The following is an 18217-nucleotide window of genomic DNA, read 5'->3' on the forward strand; positions in this document are numbered from 1 at the left end:
TCTTTTCAAGAGTGAAATGTCAGATAAATCCAAAACCTTCAGGGCTTCTGACCTCTAGAAGAATTGAAGCTGTGCACCAGCCAGGGGAGGTCACGTAACTTTGATTACTGCCTGGGATGCGGGGAAAACCACTGGGCCAAGCAGCAGACCTCAGAGTTGCAGTGGTTAGAGTGCACCGTTGCAGACAGTAGAGTTCACGGTAGCTTGTTTAAGCAGTGAGGAGTTTAATCTGGGGACACTGGGAAGCCTGCAGAATTGTCAGAAAGGCTGGAGGAGCAGGTTTTAAGCTGAGCCTCTAGGAACATCTCCCGGAACTGCCTTGCAGAATTGGGTTGGTAGAGAGCGGCTGTCACTGCCAACCACAGAACCATGCTTGTCTCTGCTGCAGGCAGGGCATGACCACTGCCACCTCCACGCCCAGAAACCTGCCACATGTTGGCCCACAAAGTATGTGCCCGCAACTGTCCTGTTTCCTTGGCTGACTTCCAAATTGAAGTCTCTTGCTGTGCATCTAAGTAGCAAAATCTAAGCCACGTGTCTGTACCCAGGAAGATAAGAGATGTCTACACACACACACACACACACACAATCATTGTGAATATCCTTAAAATGTGGAGAGATCATGCAAAGCATTTTCAGAAGCCAGGAAAAATGGATATCTGCTACCAGGGGCCTGTGAGCTGCGACCTGGGATCCTCAGGGAAAGGTCATGCCCCACTGTGTGGTGGGCTTCCCTCAGCAGCATTCTGCTTGGTTGGTCTCAGGCAAAACAGAGAAGTAAGAAGTGCTTGCAGTCCAGGCTTTTCACACGACCAACCCAAACTGTCATCACCTTTTATTTAGTTTCAAGACACTTTCAAAAAGAGATTTGAGTCAAACAGGCTGTTGTTTTGCATACTGCAGTACTAGTCCATTCTGGGCATTGTGAGAAGCAGAGTTACACACATGGCTCCAGTCTTGATGGGGAGCCAGGAAAACATACTCACACCAACATGGCAGAAATAAGCACGTTATGAAAAGCACCACATGAATGGTGCAGAGCTGTGGTTTGGGGTGGTCAGTATGGCTTTTAGGAGGGGACAGGACGGGAGCTGGCCCTTGAACAGTGGGTAGGGATTTAGATAGGTAGTCCTGGAGGATGGAATGAAGAGAGTGATGCTCAGAGTAGGTGGGGTGTGTGTATATAAATGGGACCCGGTCAGTTACACTTCCGAAGCAGTACGGGGTGTGAGTAGAAGAACTGTAGGAGGTAAGAATGCAAGCTTGAACTGGGACCGTGTTTTGGAGAATCTTGTTTGCCCCATGTATTATTCAGGACTGTTTCAGTTTCAAGTGATAGAAATACAACTCAAGTGAACTTAAGGCAAAGGGAATTTATTGTTTGGTCTAATTAAAAAGTCCAAGGGCATGAGTTTGAGACATGGCTAGATTCAGGTATTCAGATGATCGCCTCAAGACTCAGTCTCTCTTCATCTCTCAGCTCGGGCTCATCTGTGTTGGTTTCATTTTCCAGCTGGCTTTCTTCTTGTGGTGGTCCCTGGTTACACCCCCTCAGTTCAGAAAGCTCTTGCCCAATATTTCTAGCTGAATTCTCTAGGCTGAGGGTCATTGATTGGCTTACCTGGGTCACGAGCAACCACTACCTGTTCCCACCAGAACTATAATCTTGATCAAGGGAATGTGGGGTCTCTCACTGACCAGATCTGGTACATGGTCCAAAAGGGTAAGTTCAACTCCACTGCAGCCACATGGAGGGGTGGTCACTGTAGCAGATGCCGTAGATTCCTCATCCTTAACCCCTTTGCTTTTACCCATTTCAGTGGATCCTGGCTCAATTTCTAACTGTTAATACTTCCATGTCTTCACCACAGAGGGCTTTCTCTGCACACATTCAAGGCAGGCCAGGGTGCCAGGGAATTAACGTCTCCTAGGAACAGTCCTCAGTGAATGGCTGATGGGACTTGTGTATAAATACCACATTTGTATTTAAATTATATTTAAAACTCACACAGTGGTAAAGACACAGTAGTTGAGACATGCCGATTTTAAGGAGGAAGAAACCTGAAGGAGCTCTAATTCACATCTTCTGAGACCCAATTCAGCAGGAAAGAAAGCACATCTTCCTCTCCCACCCCAACACACACACACACACACACACACAAGTCCAGGCCTGATGCTCATTGGTTTATATGGGGCCACATCTGTTTTTGAACCAATTTCAATGGTGAGGAGAATGGAGTGTACTGATTGGTTGTGAACCCAGGTCACGTGCTCCAGTCTGCAGAGGGGAGAGGCCTGGCACTGTGAGTAGGGGAACAGGTTCTCCAGGGGAATTCAGGAAACTGTTCCTGAAAATAGTGTGAATAGAAGCTAGGTGGCAAAAACAGCAGATGTTCCTGAGAGTCAGTGCTTTTCCAGAAGGACGAGGGTCTCCGTCAGGTTCTCCGATGTGTTTTCTTGTTCCTCTAGTACAGGAAAGTACTATTTGTGGCCTTTGGCCCTCAGCTCCTTGGGTGGGGCACAGCCACCGCGGCACCAGAGAGGTTAAGAGGTCAGGAGTCCAGTATATACAACGAGATAAAGGATGCGGCCTGGGGTCTATAACATTTTTTAAAGCAATTCTGTGTGCCGGGCTCTGTGCTAAGTGCTTTCCTGATTCTCACATTTTATTATCCTCACGGCCACCCCCAAGGTAGCTGCCGTTACTACTCTCTCCACTGCAGAAGAGGAAACTGAGGCTCACAGAGGTTAAGTAACCTTCCCACTCAAGGACACATGTCGGTAAGTGCCAGATCAAGAACTTGATCTGAATGGTTTGACTTTCAGACATCTAAAGGCTGATCATCCTGGGGAAACTGAGGCAGCACCTGGGCAATATTGGCTGTTGGAGAGGAGCCCCCTGCCCCCTCACCCCCAATACATAGAGGACTGAGATGTTGGTTTGAGGCACTGGAGACAATCTCTAATGGGTGGCACTTCAGGACAATGATTCCTTTGCAGCTGATGAGGGAGGGGCTTCTGGAAAGTTCATTCCAACTATACCAAACTCTCTTTAAGGTGAAAGGATGGAAAACGACAGGCCACCTCCTCCTCCCTTCCTTGTCACCCCCCCACTTTGTGTTAAGCCCCAGCCACGCATCCTGGTGAACATCCTACTCTGGACTCAGCACCCTCCTCTCTGGGTGTGCTGGTGGCCACTGACCCCTGACCTCCTTCAGGGAGGCCTTACCTGACACCCCTCTGGATGGAAGCCTTCCTTCTCTTTGCCCTACTTTATTTTTTCATGGCCCAGGATATATATTGTTTATGTGTTATCTGCTTCTCTCTGTGGAATGGAAGTTCCTGAGGAACAGGATTTTGCTTTGTTCAGAGCTGTCTCCCTCTTGCCTAGAGCAATACTTGGCACACAGTAACTGCTAGGAAATATTGGTTGAATGCCTGCCCGTTTACCCGGGACTGTGCTAAGTTCTGCCCAGACACTATCTCATTGAATCCTCAGAAGCCTATCGTTTGCCCACACTGGGCCTTAGAACCAATTTCAGCAGAGGGAGAAGTAGACATGCCCCGCTCCCCGCCTCCTGCGTTATCCTAGCCGGACCCACCCGGGTGTAAGAAGCCCTAAGGGTAGACCAGCCAGACTGAACAGGCTGTGAAATTCACGAGGCCGGGTGTTCGGGGGCGCGGGGGGGGGGGGTGTTCCACCCTGGCTGCTGTTAACAGCACCGTCTGATCCCAGTCCCTTCACACCTCCTTGGTGTGAAAGTCTTTGGAGGTACAGGTCAATCACAGCTCCCAGAACCTTCTTTTCAGAAATTAGCAACAAACCAAAGAGGAGAGAGCTAGAGGGACTTTGGCTGCCTGTCAACCCTGGGGAAGAAGATCTCAAGGCAGTGAGGGTGGGGAGAGGGCATGGAGTGGATAAAGGGGAGTTTCTTGGCCTCCTCCCTCCTCCTGCATGCTTGCTGCTGCCCTCTGTCGCCTCGGGATCAGCAGGAACCCAGGCTTTGGCCTGGTCAGAGCTGCCCCAAGGAGGGCTGGGGTATACTGCCCAGCTCTCAGCTAACAAGGGGCTCCTTTCCAAGGCTGCGCCTTATTTTAGACAAACAGCAAACTTCACCATGTCACATCCCAAGAGCTAATAGCCTATCCCCCTCTATATAATGCACTTAAAACTTTGGGGCAAACAGCAGCTTCGGGTGGCTCACAAGATTTCTGGGGTTTATGGTTCTGGAAAGGCTACAACACTGACCTGCTGTGCAAAGTAGTCCCTCTTTCCACTTCCTTCACAATTAAAAAACATTTTTGTTTGTTTGTTTTGGGGAGGGGGAAGGTAATTAGGTTTATCTATTTATGTATGTATTTATTTTAATGGAGGTACTGGGAATTGAACCCAGGACCTTGCACACACTAAGCATGTGCCCTGTCACTGAGCTAGACCCTCCCCCTCCCCCTTCACAATTTTGATTGTAGTCTCCTCTTCTCTGGTCTGATCCTCCATTCACTATTTGTTTAAAATAAACTTCCTCTCACTCAAAGGCTACCTGCTTTTGGGTTGGCTGACAAGCACACAACAAATATTTATTGAAGACTTCCTGGGTGGGAAGCCATGCCCACAACAGTGGGCAAGACAGACAAAACTCTGGTCTTCCTGGGGCTTCCAATCCCAGTGGCAGAATCATTTCTGTAGCCCCCCCCAGTGCAGGCCTAGTTCTGGGTTCTTAGCGTATCCTGGTTTAGCCTCTGGATGCGTGTGGCAGAAACACATTCAAAACTTGTTAGAATTGTAAAAACGTAACTCAACCCTCCAGAAGGCCCCCCCATCCCCGCCATGCACAGCACCCCACACAGCTCTCCTTCCTTCCTCTTTAATCCTGGAAGTTGCCTTTCTGTGCTATGAGCACCAGAACTTCGGAGGGGCTTTTTCTGACTGTTGTGTGGCCAAGACTGCAGCCAGCTAACATTCTCAGGGGCTGCCCGGCTCTGGCTGCTCCAGGAGGGTGGGAGCCGGAGGAAGAAACCATCCTCACCCTTGCTGCAGCTTGCTGCCTGGGCCCCCAGGGCTACAGAGCTGGCAGGTGAGAAGAGGGAGACTTGTCAGCCTCAGTGAACACCCCCGCGTCCTCCTGCAGCGGGTGAACATCACGCCGTGAATCCGCTGTGTGGTTTGGACAAGCTTCCCGAGTTTTCTGCCTTTTGTTATGATACTGTCAGCTGTTCCCTCATAGTTTCGAGCTATGAGCCTCGCTCTGTTTACACTCAGCAGCACGAAGCTCTGTGAGTTTGTGTACACAGGAGGCCACCAAATGTCTGCAGAAAGAGGAGGGAGGTGAGAGTGTGCAGACATTTGCCCAAATGGCAGTCAGATTTTGTCCTTACCTAGGAAACTGGTCAGAGGTTCCCAGCCTTGGCACTGGGGCTCCGGGGCCTCTGTGAACATGCTGACAGCCTGAGGTGACTCAGGGCTGGTCAAGGAAAAACATTCAGTCTACAAGGACTCTTTGATATGACGCTGGCTTCTCTCTGCCCTTTCACAGCATAGCAGAAGAGGCTCAGAGACTTACCCAGGGTCACGCAGTCAGTGGAAGAGCTGATCTGGAATTGAGACTACTTGTCCCTTAATTCACCATTCTTCCACCCCCATTTATACTTAACCCATCAATAGAAATTTAATTTCATACAGACACATGTCTACATTTTCATGATCAAAAGTACGAGCAATAGATTTTTTTTGGTAAGAGGTTTAAATATTCCCTGTAGCCTGCAAAGACAAGAATACAACTCTCCCTAGTGTGTGTTTCCCTTTCCTGGAGAGACATTGCAACCCCCTGCTCCCAAGTACAAGACTTACTACAACAACCCCGAACCTGTTATAATGAACAGTGCTTTAATGCCTGGTCCAACCCTCTCACTTCGGAAATCTTTGGTGATATGTGCACATACACGCGTGGGTGGGTTGTGTGGACATGTGTACACACTGTCAAGGATTTTTGTTGCAATAGTTTTTGTTGCACTGTTATCTCAAATGAATTTCTGGAAGAATTCATTTCTTTTAGAAGTGACTGTTCCTGGAAGAACCTCTCCTTCTTGAGATGCTCAGGCATCACTCACTGCTAGTGGTGGTCAGTGTTCCTAATTCTTGCTTTTCACGTCTGTAGGTGATACTGGATAGGAAGTACCCAACTTTCTACACCAGAAGTTCAATTATAAAGTGGTTATGGGAACTGGGAATATATTTTCCTATAAAAACAATATTATATATGGCTATGTGGTTTAGTTAATCCTTGAAACTTGTTTAACTTCATATGGAGTTGAAATCCTGCCCGTTTGGAATTAATGCAAGTATGAAACAGTACTTTTTCACCATCTGTGCTTAAATAGAAAGATTATAAAACCAAATAAGAATTTATTTTTAATTATCGTGAATGTTGGTGGTAAGGGGGAAGAGTTTTATTAGAAGCGCAGGCAGATGAAGACTTGGTGAGAATTCTGAATGGGACCTTTAGATATTCTAAGGGTTTTGGGTGCTGATGCTTCTGGTTTTTGAGTCTGGTTAATTTGACTTTTACACTTATGGCTTTCTCTTCCTTCTCTAAGACATTATTAGCTTTACTGTTTAAGTTAATCAGAGGTGATGAGGGCTTGAGCTTTTGCTGACAAATGGAATAAAGTGAAGGAAGAAAGAGGAAAACATTTGTTCCTCTTGAGATCACTAGGTAGGAGTTGGAAGAAAGTGGACAAGTCACCTACCTGTGCCTGGGATTGGGGACCCCCTACTCTGTGTGGGTCTCTGGCACTGATTTTTTTTTTTCAGAGTCAAGGGAAAGGGAGCAGGAAAGCGCTGATGCACAGACCACCCACACGGCTCAAACCTAATGGTCAGTAGTGGTCCCTCATAGTCCAGAGCCCTGAGCTCTCCTTGGGGCTGATGTGTTACCCGTATCAGTATGTCAGTACCATTCTGGAAGCCCAATCCCATGCAGTCCCATAAAAGAGCTATCCCACTGTCCGGCAGGAGTGATATGCTTTTGCTGATGTCCTCCTGAAACCTGGGCCCAGCTAGAACCCCGGAATGACTCTATGGAGATGAATTCTGGAACCCCTCATGATATCTGGTCAACCCCATATGTCTGGGGAGTGGGAAGAGGATAGGGTAGGCAAAGAGACTGGAGAGTACCCCAAAGGGAAGGCACAGGGTCTGGGGCAAAAGAGGGGGACTTAGAAAATTTCCAGTGGGGCATGAGCTCTACTTGTCTAAAGGCAGCACTGTATGAGAAAGCTATCCTGAGATGGGCCCAGCTAGACCATCACTGGTAATGCGGGGAAAAGGAGAGAACTTGTCGTTGCAAGTCTTTCCTGTAAGAGAAGAAAGGGGATGGTGGGGATGAGGTGTGGTCACTTCCTTGCACTGTCCGCCAGGGGTACTGAGCCCACCCCTGGCTTGGCTCAAGTTGAAGCAAATAGAGGGATGTTTAACTAGCATCACAAGTGCAGGTTAGAGGGAAAGTACCCATAACCCATTGTGCTTACAAAGCTTACAAATGCTTGGTTCAGAGAACTAAAATTTAATGAGGATGGTCTGAAGGTTATACAGTCTATCTATTCTTCCAGTTCTTAAAATCTATCCTTGAATCACACCAGCTGTGGATCTGAACCATGCGCGTTTGGTCTCCAGTGGAAATGCTTTTAACAAACTCAGATTTCTTAAGAGGTCAGCAGCCTACACTGAGATGTTTTAAGAGACAAACTTATGGAGCTCCTTGTCATGTTTATGGTAAGAATGTTGTTTTCTTTATGAGGATCAATGGGAGAAATTTCTCTTAGGTCTTTGTTCCAGGAATAGTTGCTTTTCTCCTAAACACCTGGCTTTATTTTATGGACACTATAGATCATATGACTGTCCATGTATCCTCTTTCTTTCTGCTATACTCAAATTTGAAGCAATCTTCAGCCAGAGTACAGACCCTCATAACCTGCAGAACTGAAATTTCATCCTTACAATCTTCATCATCTGTTTTTTTTCTTGTTTTCCCCTTTAAATGTTTTCTTCTATACCTATTGTTTTGATTTCATTATACCTCATGTAATTTTTAAAAGTCATTTAAAATTATTCTGAGAACAAGGTGGTTAAATAAATACAAAGGTGGCGAAGGGGTGCTAGCTCACACGAACCCATTTGCTGACTGTGGTTGGGTGGCTTGAACAACAGGCTATTCATAAGTACAGGAAATTTGGAAGACTGATGTTAGAAACTGGAAGTACCTGCCCTATTTATAGTTGCATTTTAAAACAAAGTCTTGAATCTGTGTGGTGAATATGTGCTATTCTAACTGGAAAGGTAATTATTAAATTCCTTAGTAGTCACTTGGCCACGGTATAGAGGTAACTTGATGCTCAGGGGAGCAAGAGGCTGGTGATTTCTTTCATCTAAGCAGCACTGTTTTCTTTTTAAGGTTAATTCCATTCAAAGATCAAAGTCCAAATGCTTAATCAAAACCACTGATTTTGCAAATCCACAGCCAATCTTGGACTAGATTTGCAACCACTGAATATTGAAGAAAGCCGAGCAAAATGGAGTCAGGCCCTTACAAAATACATAGTGTATTGAACATATTTTTTCCCCCTAGTTAGCATTCAACACTATACTCTGCTGCTCTTCAAATTCTCTTTTTATTTTTTTGGTTTAAGAGTGAAAAAAGACCTTGATATCCCACCCTCTGAGTTGCTGCTATGGGGACAATTGAGAGAGGGGTGAGAGTGGGAGCGGGATGTTGAATTAGGAGGGGTTTGGTGGCTGCAAATCTAGTCCACTTAGTTTTTGTACTGGATGGGCTCATTGCCAGTTTCATTGAGAAGACACGTGCAGATGAGGTCTTCTGTCACCAGAAAGGGTTCACATTTGGCAGAGGGGCAATGGTCTTCATAGGAACTCTTCTTTTCCTGGCCGACAGTCTGGGAAATGTGGATGGATGCTGGTGCCATGGTTGGCCAAGTTGGCAGAGAAGTCACTGATGTTGGCGGTTTCATGGACTCCAGTTAGGCATCGGGCATTGCCCAGGTCCCCCTTGGGGTTGTAGGCCCAGAAGTAGGTGCTGCTTGCTCAGTTTCTCGATGGCCTCTTCAATGTACGTCAGACCCTTCTCCTCTTGCATGACGTTGGTGCTGGAGTTGGGGTGGCAGCTGGTACCATTCCAGTTCTCAGGAATGGGCTTAGGGGCAAAGTCTTCCAATACCTGATGCAAAATGAATTGGCCACCCAGAGATGTTGTCCCATGTCAATTGCTTCACAGGGTCCTATCTGGATTTCCTTCTGGGCAGACATGACCTTGGCCTTCTGTACAAGCAGGCCGCACAGTGTTGAGCCTCCACAACATCCCTGCCACAGGCTTTGTCTGCTCCCAAACCACAGCTGTATGGGCCTCAGGGCCCAGGGAAGCAGTTGGAAGGCCAACCAAAGGGGTGCCCAGCTGTGCCCGTGAGAGTATATTCCTGCTCCCTTCCAAACCAGGGGCGGGGGTTGCTTACAATGTCAGCCATCTGTTTGCCTTCAGTTGGTCTCTGTGGGATTTCGGTGGTACTTGAAGACTCCAAAGAACACCAGTTTGTGGGGGTCCTTGCAGAAAGGGTCCTAAAACATGGCAGCAGGGATGAGACGCATGTTACTGTTGGAGCCTTCAGACTGAAAAGTACCAGAGCCATCAAAATGCCACTCAGGCACCTCTTCACGAGTTCACTGTCCAAGGTCTGGGTCTTGCAGTGAAGTCGTTCTCCAGCACTGCCAATCCAGATACACACAGCTTGGATTTTCTCACCCGGAGGAAGAGACATGTCCCCACCTGCTTGATGCCTTTGTTTAAATTTGCAAGATGGCCATGGTGGGAGGTGTCCTGGGCGGTGAGCAGGCAGCAGGGGTGGGCAGGTGGCAAGAACGAGGTGTGGGAGGAGAGGCGAGGAGGCCAGGGTGCTGCTTAGACACTCTGCTTCTCCCGTTCTCGGCTATGCCAAAATTATCCCTTTCTTCTCAACTGGGAAAAGAAACAAGCTGAGGCTAGAAATGGTTTGAATGGGGCAAAGGGAGAGTGTTTATTTTCTACATCTTTCTCTCAATCTAAGTGTTCCTTCCATTTCTCCCTGTGTCATGTGGTCTCAAGAAGAAATGCTGATGAGCCTACCTGTTTCCAGATGGCACAAGTGTTGGGTACCATCTGGACCCAATGGTATGTGGTACCCTCTGTACCATGGTGATGATGGCTTAGCGTCAGAGGGAGAGGGAGACAGAGCATGGGTGTGATTTATGCAAGTGATTCAGTCTTCTTGGGCCCGATTCCCTGCAGGACTAACTGGAGGCCAAATTGGGAAGAAGGAAAAGATTCATCCTCATTCCTTCGGTCCCTTTTCCATTGGGAGTGATTCTGACTCTCACCTGCTTAGAATTGAGGGTGCCAAGGAGTTTTCTGGTACAAATATTAACAGTGCAGGAAATTGGCCCAGAGGATGGAGAGGAGTTTGAAAAGCAAAGAATCAAGCCCATTGTATTCTTAAAGAAAAGACTTTGAAAAAAAGCCCGCAACTTGTAGGTCTCAAAAGAACATCTGCTTTCCAGTTTTCCCTTTAGAAAATATGGATGTAAAAAAATACTCGTTTGTACACACTTGCCTTGAGAAAAGCCCCTCAGAAATATATAGTAGTTATCCCAGAGTAATGGGATTCCAGGAGATGGGTTTTTTTCTTGTTTGGATTCACAGCCCAATTTCCCTATGATGAATGTGAATGACAAGATTGTTAGATGCTAAGTGAAGGTTAGGTTCTAAAGTCAGTATGTAAAGAAGAAAATCATGTCCCGTAAAATTAACCACTGGAGATAACTTCCCTACTAAAAAGGGATATATGTGGCTTTGTGTATCTTAAAGTAGTTGCCTTGAATTTAGGGGCCAAGATTTATGAAAAGGTACAAATCTTCATAGAGCAGAATCCATTCAAGGTGCCAAGCGGTGCTAAGCTTTGTGGGAACAGAAACCAGCTGCTGAGGGAACATCTGTCATCTCGTTCTTCATCCTGCGAAGCCTCTGCTCACTGAGTGGAATGGCCTGGGGAAACATCCTCAGTCTTCAGATTGCTTTCTTTCTGTCTCCCTCTGTTTCTCTCTCTCTCCTTCCAGGGTGTGGTGAAGGGGCTTGTCTTAAAGCTGGGTTTGCCAGGCAAGCTGTTATATTCACTTCAATTGCATCTTCTAGATCAATAAAATTAGCATTTTATTCTACAGTGGATTTATTAATTCATTAAATTGAATTGATGAAGTTCTAAGATGAATTTATTCCCACTTCATATAAGATTAGGAAAGCTTTAGGGTGTGGGGTGGTTGGAATGGGACAGGTCTAGGGATGAAAGCAGGGCCATTTAGGAGGTCGGGAGGGGCCTGCCCACCTTTGCTTGGAAACCCAGCCTGGAAGCTCTGTGCTGCTGCAGCAAGTCGTCTGTGAGGATGGTCTTAACTTTGGATCATTTTCTTACTTGGGGTCCTGCTCTGGTTAGGCTGGGGTGGTGGGCAGGAGGAGAGGTAAGTTGGAGGGATGGAGTGGAGTCATTTTTATATGTTCCTCTCTCATCCCCCAGTAGAAACAGGTCCCCATGAGATTGGTATGCCACTGGGAGCTGTCTGGGGTCCCTGGCAAAGGGGACATTCACCATTCACCCAATACTTACTTATTGAGCATGAATTACATGTGAGGCACGGGGATAAGTATGGAGTCTTTTGGGGGGCAACCTATATACCCTCCTTCCTCCCTGCCACTGGGGCAGGAAGCAAGTGACAGAGAAACACAATGGTGGCTGCTCAGTGCCCTCTCATTCAGTGACCTGTCTAGCCCTATTGATCATGTGGAGCACACCAGTAGATTTAAGACCTGAGTTAAAACCCTTAAGAGTTAAGGGTTTTGCAGTTAGACAGACCTGGGTTCAAATCCCACCTCTGGCACTTGTGACTTGCATGACCTTGGGCAAGTTATTCTGCTTTTCTAAGCTTCAAGCAAGTTATTAAGTCATTCTGTAAAAGGGAATGATACTGAGCACCTACTATGTGCGAGGTACTGGGGAGACGTACTGAGCAGTGCTCTCTGTCCAAGAGCCTTAGAGACTGTGGAAAAGACTGATGTTAATGTTTGTAAGGGCCCCAGACTGTAGTGGGGTCTCCAAGAGAAAAGGAAGAGTCTTTTGAGACAGGATAGCAGAGCCCTCATTTGGGTCATTTTCAGGGGAGGGCTTTAAGAGAAGGGCTCTGTGAAGAGCTGCTTTAAGTTGAGAACAGCGGGATGAGAAGGCACCAGTCTAGGGGTGTGGGAGAGAGCATCCCAGCAGAGGGCAAAGTGTTTGTCCCACCTCCACCTGATGAAACCCTCCTCCCTTCCATCCCCTTCGAGAAGAGGAAGCCCTCTTTAGCTAAAAATAAACTTGCTGAGCCTCAGAAAATCCTGTGTCTGCCCAGAGCCCCCCAGAGAGACGATTCCGTGGTTCTAACCCTGCGTACCACACCCCACACGATGTGTGAGGCCGGTGGTCCTCAAACTGCAGCCCCCAACTTCCCCGGCTAATTCTGCCTCCCTGACAGCGTGTCTCCAACAAGGCTGGGCTCCCAAGCTGGGCGCCCGCCAGTCAGTCTGGCCAAGGGAAGGAACTATTTTGGGAATTTTTATGATGGAACAATATTTTTTGGGTAAACAAACGGAAAGCTGTTAAACAGGGACGTGCACCCCCTCGCTCCTGGTTCACCTTTCTCCGTGTGGAGGTGTCACAGAGGGAGCACTGTCCAGTGGGGAGAATGTCCCCGGGGCTACCACCTTCAATGCACACCTCACCATTTCTCTCAGGATAAACATCTATGGAAATTGGGGAGGCTGCCCCTTCCCCAAGCCCTACTTTGGATTCTTTGAAAACAAAAGCCCTTGGTGCATCTGGGGTAGTGGGGGGCTGGGCCTAGCCTGATTAACCCCTTAGGGCTTGAGGATGGCCTGGACTCAGAATGTTGGCTCTGGAAGGGACCTTAGAGGACAACCGCCACCCCTTTTCTATCCTCCTCAACAAGTGAAAGAACCAAGGCCCAGAGAGAGGAGACTGCCTTCCCAAGGTCACAGAGCTCATCCACTGTAAACGAGGTCAGAATCCCAGACACCAGAATCCTAGTCCTGTTCTCTTCCTGCAGAAACAAGCCAGACCAGTGGTCTAGAAAAGGAAAGGGCAGACTCTAAGTTCGGTATTTTGCAAAGAGGCTACAAACAGTATACCATAGCAAATCATGATTGCACTAAGCTCCCCGCACCCCCACCCCTCAGTGTATCCTGGGAAAGGACACTCCTTATTTCTGAGGACCAGTCCTTTATCCCAGCCTCGCTCTCACCTGGCCTGGCCTCTCCAGGCACTCACCTCTGATTGGCTGTTGTGGCAGCTGGGACCTCGTTACCAAGGGCCCCTCTCCTTGGTGCTGGGCAGCTATCCCCACCCAAGCATCATTCTGCAGCAGTCCTGGCACCTCCTGGTCTACCCCAGGGGCTCCCATCATCCACAGCTGCCTGGGTCTCATTTTCTCAGAGCAGGCTATGGCCATTTCTTTAAATGTCTGATCTCAGGGAAAGACAATCAGGGCCCCTAACTGAAAAAGAGATCACTACATTGCCTTCCCCTATTGGCAGAGCTAGGAGGTCACTAGATTGTTATGACAATAATAGCTGCCTCCTATTGAGCCTCCACAGGCCCTAAGAGATATCTTTTCTTTCATACGTACAACAGCCATGCATGGTATGGATTATTTGTCCCACTTTACAGATGAAGATGCTGAGGGCCAGGGAAGCCCAAGATCACATGACTGATGAGTAAGTGCTCCGTCTGGCTCTAATCCGTCAGCTCTCCCCACCAGGTCGCCTCCAGGTGTGAGACAGAGAGGCTCTGGCCGGGACCATGGCAGAACCGTGTAGCGGAAAAGGCTCTGTTTGCAAGCTCCCTTAGATTGAACATTGGGGTTGAAAGAAACAGACAAATAGAATACGTCACCTAAGTTTTGAGTCTTGAATTGGTCAGGAATCTTCTATTTTTGAATGATAGAAATCCAACTTAATCAGCTTATATAAAAGAGAGCTGACCTTCATTTGTGTGTCTGGGAAGTCCGGGGTTACAGCTGGCTTTAAGAACAGCTTCATCCAGGACAGTCTTTCTCTTCCTCCGCCTCTTGACTCTGCTTGGCTTATTCTTCAGACAGGCTTTCTCCACACCATGGTATCAGTCATGACTGGAGCCCCAGAACCACAGACAGGGATCATTTTCTTTCTTAGCTTTGAGGAGAGAAGCCCAGGATTTGTATTGGTTGGCCTGGGTCATGTGCCCATTTTCTGAGCCAATCACTGTAGCCTGAGGGATGGAGGACTCTGAGCCGCATAGAATGTGCTCCCCAAAGCGAAATGGAGCTTCGGGGTCTGATGAAGTGGAGAAAAGTTTTGGAGACACAGAAACAACAGATAGTGCAGGCAGGGCAACTGGGAGAATGTTGGCACCACTGACGAGCGGAGGGCAAAATCAGGACGAAGGGCTACTTAGGAATAACAATACTAACTATAACAACAGTGATAAGCAACATTTATCACTTTTCAGCTTACAGAGCCCTTCTGCATACCTTATTCAGTCCTCATACAACCCTGAAAGGAAGGCAGAACAAATGTTGTTACTGACCTCATTTTACAGATGAGGGGGCAAATTTGGAGAGGGTAAAGGATGTGCTCAAGGCTGGCAGGTGGCAGGTCTGGGTCTCTGATGGTGGACTCACACTCATGTTCTCTGAATTCAGGTTCAGAAGGGAAGACATGTGGAGGGTCCAGTGCCTGGCGTCCCAAAGGCAGATGTTACACACCTGAGCTTGTTACTCTGGGATCATTTAGCTTAGTGTGATCCCCTGCAAGGTATTACATGCCACGTGGGCAGGGATCTTATCTATCTAGTTCACTGCTCTAGCTTAGTACCAAACACTGTGCTTGGCACATAAGAGGAGCTGAATACGAAGTGATCCAGTAGTATCCTGGGGATGGAGGGTAGGGACCAGAGCTGGAGGCCAAGGACTGAGCCCTGGAGAGTGAGTTCGGGAAGAGCAAAGGATTGGGAGCCTAAAATGCAGTATGGTTGGCCCCAGCTCCAGACAACCTTCACCAAATGCACTGCAAGCCTCACATCTGCTGGGTGGACCAAACTGGACAGATTGGATCTAGAGACTCTGAAAATCTCATTGGTGCAACTGGACTGGGCTCGTATCACGTGAGTTGTGTCTTCTGGGGCCTGTCTTTGCTGTGCCTAACTGCACTTCTCTTTAATTAAGTTCAAGTTAAGTCCATCAAACTCCATTTATTGAGCACCAACTACATGCCACGCATTGTGCACCAAGTGTATGGTGATAAGTAAGACAATTTTAAGGATGATTTTACTGATCACTCGTTTGTTTAATCCCCATCACTTCCCAGGTGCTATGTTAAGCACTGGGTGGACAAGGTTTGCTTAAATTCCTTTTTTTTTTTCTGTAAATATACCACAACACTTTTACTGATTTCTTTGTGCCTTGACTTGATCCAGAAAAAATCAAAGTGGCTTGCAAGTACCACAGAACATAAAATAACATAAATTAGGAGTAGTCATAGGGAAAAACAAAAAAGATATAGGTAAAAAGTTGAAGCCAAAATGCAGAAGATTTGCTGAAATTCTTATTGTAGGTCCACATTTATGCCCAACTGATCATAATATCTACAATGTGACACATGATTTGATCTGCATATAAAAAAGTGTTTTGGGATTATAGAGATAAAAGTGGCCAATTTTTGTTTGAGAGATTCAGGGAACTCTTGATAAGGAGATGTTATCTGAGCTAGACTAACAGAAAACAGGAAAAGGTAAGTGCAGGATGTGCTTGGAGGATGAATGGGGAGCTGCTCAGAGTGGGGAGCATCCGTGCACAGTGGCAGGTGGTGGGAAGCGGAAGATGGGAGGGAGGCTAAGCTTGAAGACCAGTCCAGGGATTTCCATTTTACCCTTAGATGCCCTGGTCCCTTGGTAGGGAAGCCTTGCCTGGTATGTGTCTGTATTTTGCCGTGTGGACATCTGTTTGTTTCATATTTTGTTCTCTGGTCCTGTTTATGTCTGTTGCCTCTTAAAATATGAACTTCTAGTGGGCAAGGCCAGCTTCCATGCATTGTTTTTTCATGCTGAGCCCAATACAGTAGGAATCATAACCAGGTCTCCCGGCCAGGAGAGGCTGGCCACGAGCTCTACTCTGTGACTAAGGAGCAAAGGGTGATCAGAGCTGCTGAAACTGAGTTGTCCCTGGGCTTCCCTCATCTATCACCTTTGGGGTCACCCATTGTGTACGTGCTGGAGTGGGCTGGTGTCTGCTGATACCAGTTTCCCTTCATCTGATGATAGAACTGAGTTTGAGCCAGGCGCATGCCCCCCAGCCTCCCTTGCTGCTTAGTGTATCCACACAACTACGTTTCAGCCACTGGGATGTGTGTAGAAGTGACCCACATTTGAGCAGGGGGTGAGGACCACTCGAGAAGCCATCTTGGACATGGCCATGAAACTGTGTGTTGAGGATGGCAGAGACTATCTCTGGCATTGGGGATTATTTTGAAGCCTCTTTATTATAGTAGCATAGACTGTACCTAAATCTGTTTAGTAGAGGGGACTTTGAACATCTAGTTCTTTGTCCTGTGGTCTTGCACAAGTCACCACATCTTTCTAGGCCTTGCCTGTCACACCTGTCAACTGGGAACATTAATAACTCTTTCCTTGCTCCAAGGCAAGCATCTAAGAGCTGAGGATGTGGCTGTGACTTGAAAAGTTCAGGGAGAAGGCACAGGTGCGTGGGGAGCATCTTCAGGGTGAATGAGTGATGGTCTTCTAAAACAGTTGATCACTCAGTCATTTCCTCTTCAGGAGGTTTTGAGAAGCTCAATTAAACGGCTGGTCCAGCTGAGCAGAGCTGAGGCTGGCCCTGCGGGTGTTCACCATCAGCCCAGAATAATTCTCCCCAAACTTTAAAGTGCTCAGAAAGCACAAAGTTTGTCTTGGCTGTAATGGGCCAGACCTAAGGAAGTGATCTGGGTCAAAAAGCTTTTACACAATTGTAAGTCATGGGACATGCTGAACCCACTTAAACCTCATTAAAACGCCATGGCAGGTTGAGTGTTTATGTTTCGTGCTCATGAGGTTTGAATGTTTAAATTCACATGAAAAACGTAAGCACGAGATGAAATAACTGGCAGCGTCTGGGCCACTATTTGGGGACGAAGGGTACTTGATGGTGACAGCAGTGCTGACAGAACACACTGCCTCTGAAGTCCATGGAGGGCCCCAGCTCAGATGGGACCCAGGCCTCCGGCTCCGCTAACCCACCCATTAACACAATCTGCCTTTTCTCCTGTAACCCGGTGCTGGGGACTGGTGCTTGCTCCGCACACCCCTGGTTGATTTATGATAAATGAACGACAGAGCCTGTGCGATTTGGGAGAGTCAGGCAAAGAGCCAAGTGTAGGGGCTGGTTGGGGAAATTGACTAGAAAAGGAAGGCTGTGCAAGAAAGAAATCAGACAATGCATTTGAAAAACTGGAAACAAATTCCTTAAACACCTCACAAGAATAGTAGGAGAACAGTTAAACAGATTATGGGCTGATCACACATTCTGTTTATTTTTTTAGAAAGTATTAATTGTCTCCTGTGCATCAGGGTCTTGCGTTCTCAGGTGGGACAAAACTCCTGACTTCATATTATGCAGTTATTTAAAATGACAGTGATGAAGCTTAGGGGACAACATGGAAAATGCCTGTGCTATAAATTTAGCAAAAGATGCAAGCATCAACATTTATGTACAGTACAATGACGGCTAGATTTTAGGAAAAAGATAGATGTAGAGGAAGATGAAATGAGAGAAAATATGACAAGGAAGTCATGACTGTTATGGCCAACCTGTCTTTATTTTCCTAACTTCCTGTGCTATAGCCGTATTCCATTATATAAGCTTAAAAATTTTTTTTTGAAAAATAAAAAGGGATGTTATCTGATCAGGTGACCCTCCCACATTAACCACCAGGTCCAGCAAGCCGTTACACTGGACCAGCTGGTCTTCCTGTGCCAACCGACTGCTGACCTTCTCCAGGTGTCAAGCTCTAGTCTGAATCATAGATGCTAAAGTTTGGGAGGG

At 47.2% G+C, this 18217-nt stretch overlaps 2 pseudogenes; both read right to left on the minus strand.

The window, feature by feature from the left end:
- Positions 1 to 8808: 8808 nt before the first annotated feature.
- On the minus strand, positions 8809 to 9271 carry LOC102525123 (glutamine synthetase pseudogene; annotated as a pseudogene).
- Positions 9272 to 9281: 10 nt separating this feature from the next.
- LOC116280888 (glutamine synthetase pseudogene) lies at positions 9282 to 10202 on the minus strand (annotated as a pseudogene).
- Positions 10203 to 18217: the final 8015 nt, after the last annotated feature.

This window comes from Vicugna pacos, chromosome 6 (genome assembly GCF_048564905.1).
Source record: "Vicugna pacos chromosome 6, VicPac4, whole genome shotgun sequence".
In the NCBI taxonomy this organism is placed as follows: domain Eukaryota; kingdom Metazoa; phylum Chordata; class Mammalia; order Artiodactyla; family Camelidae; genus Vicugna; species Vicugna pacos.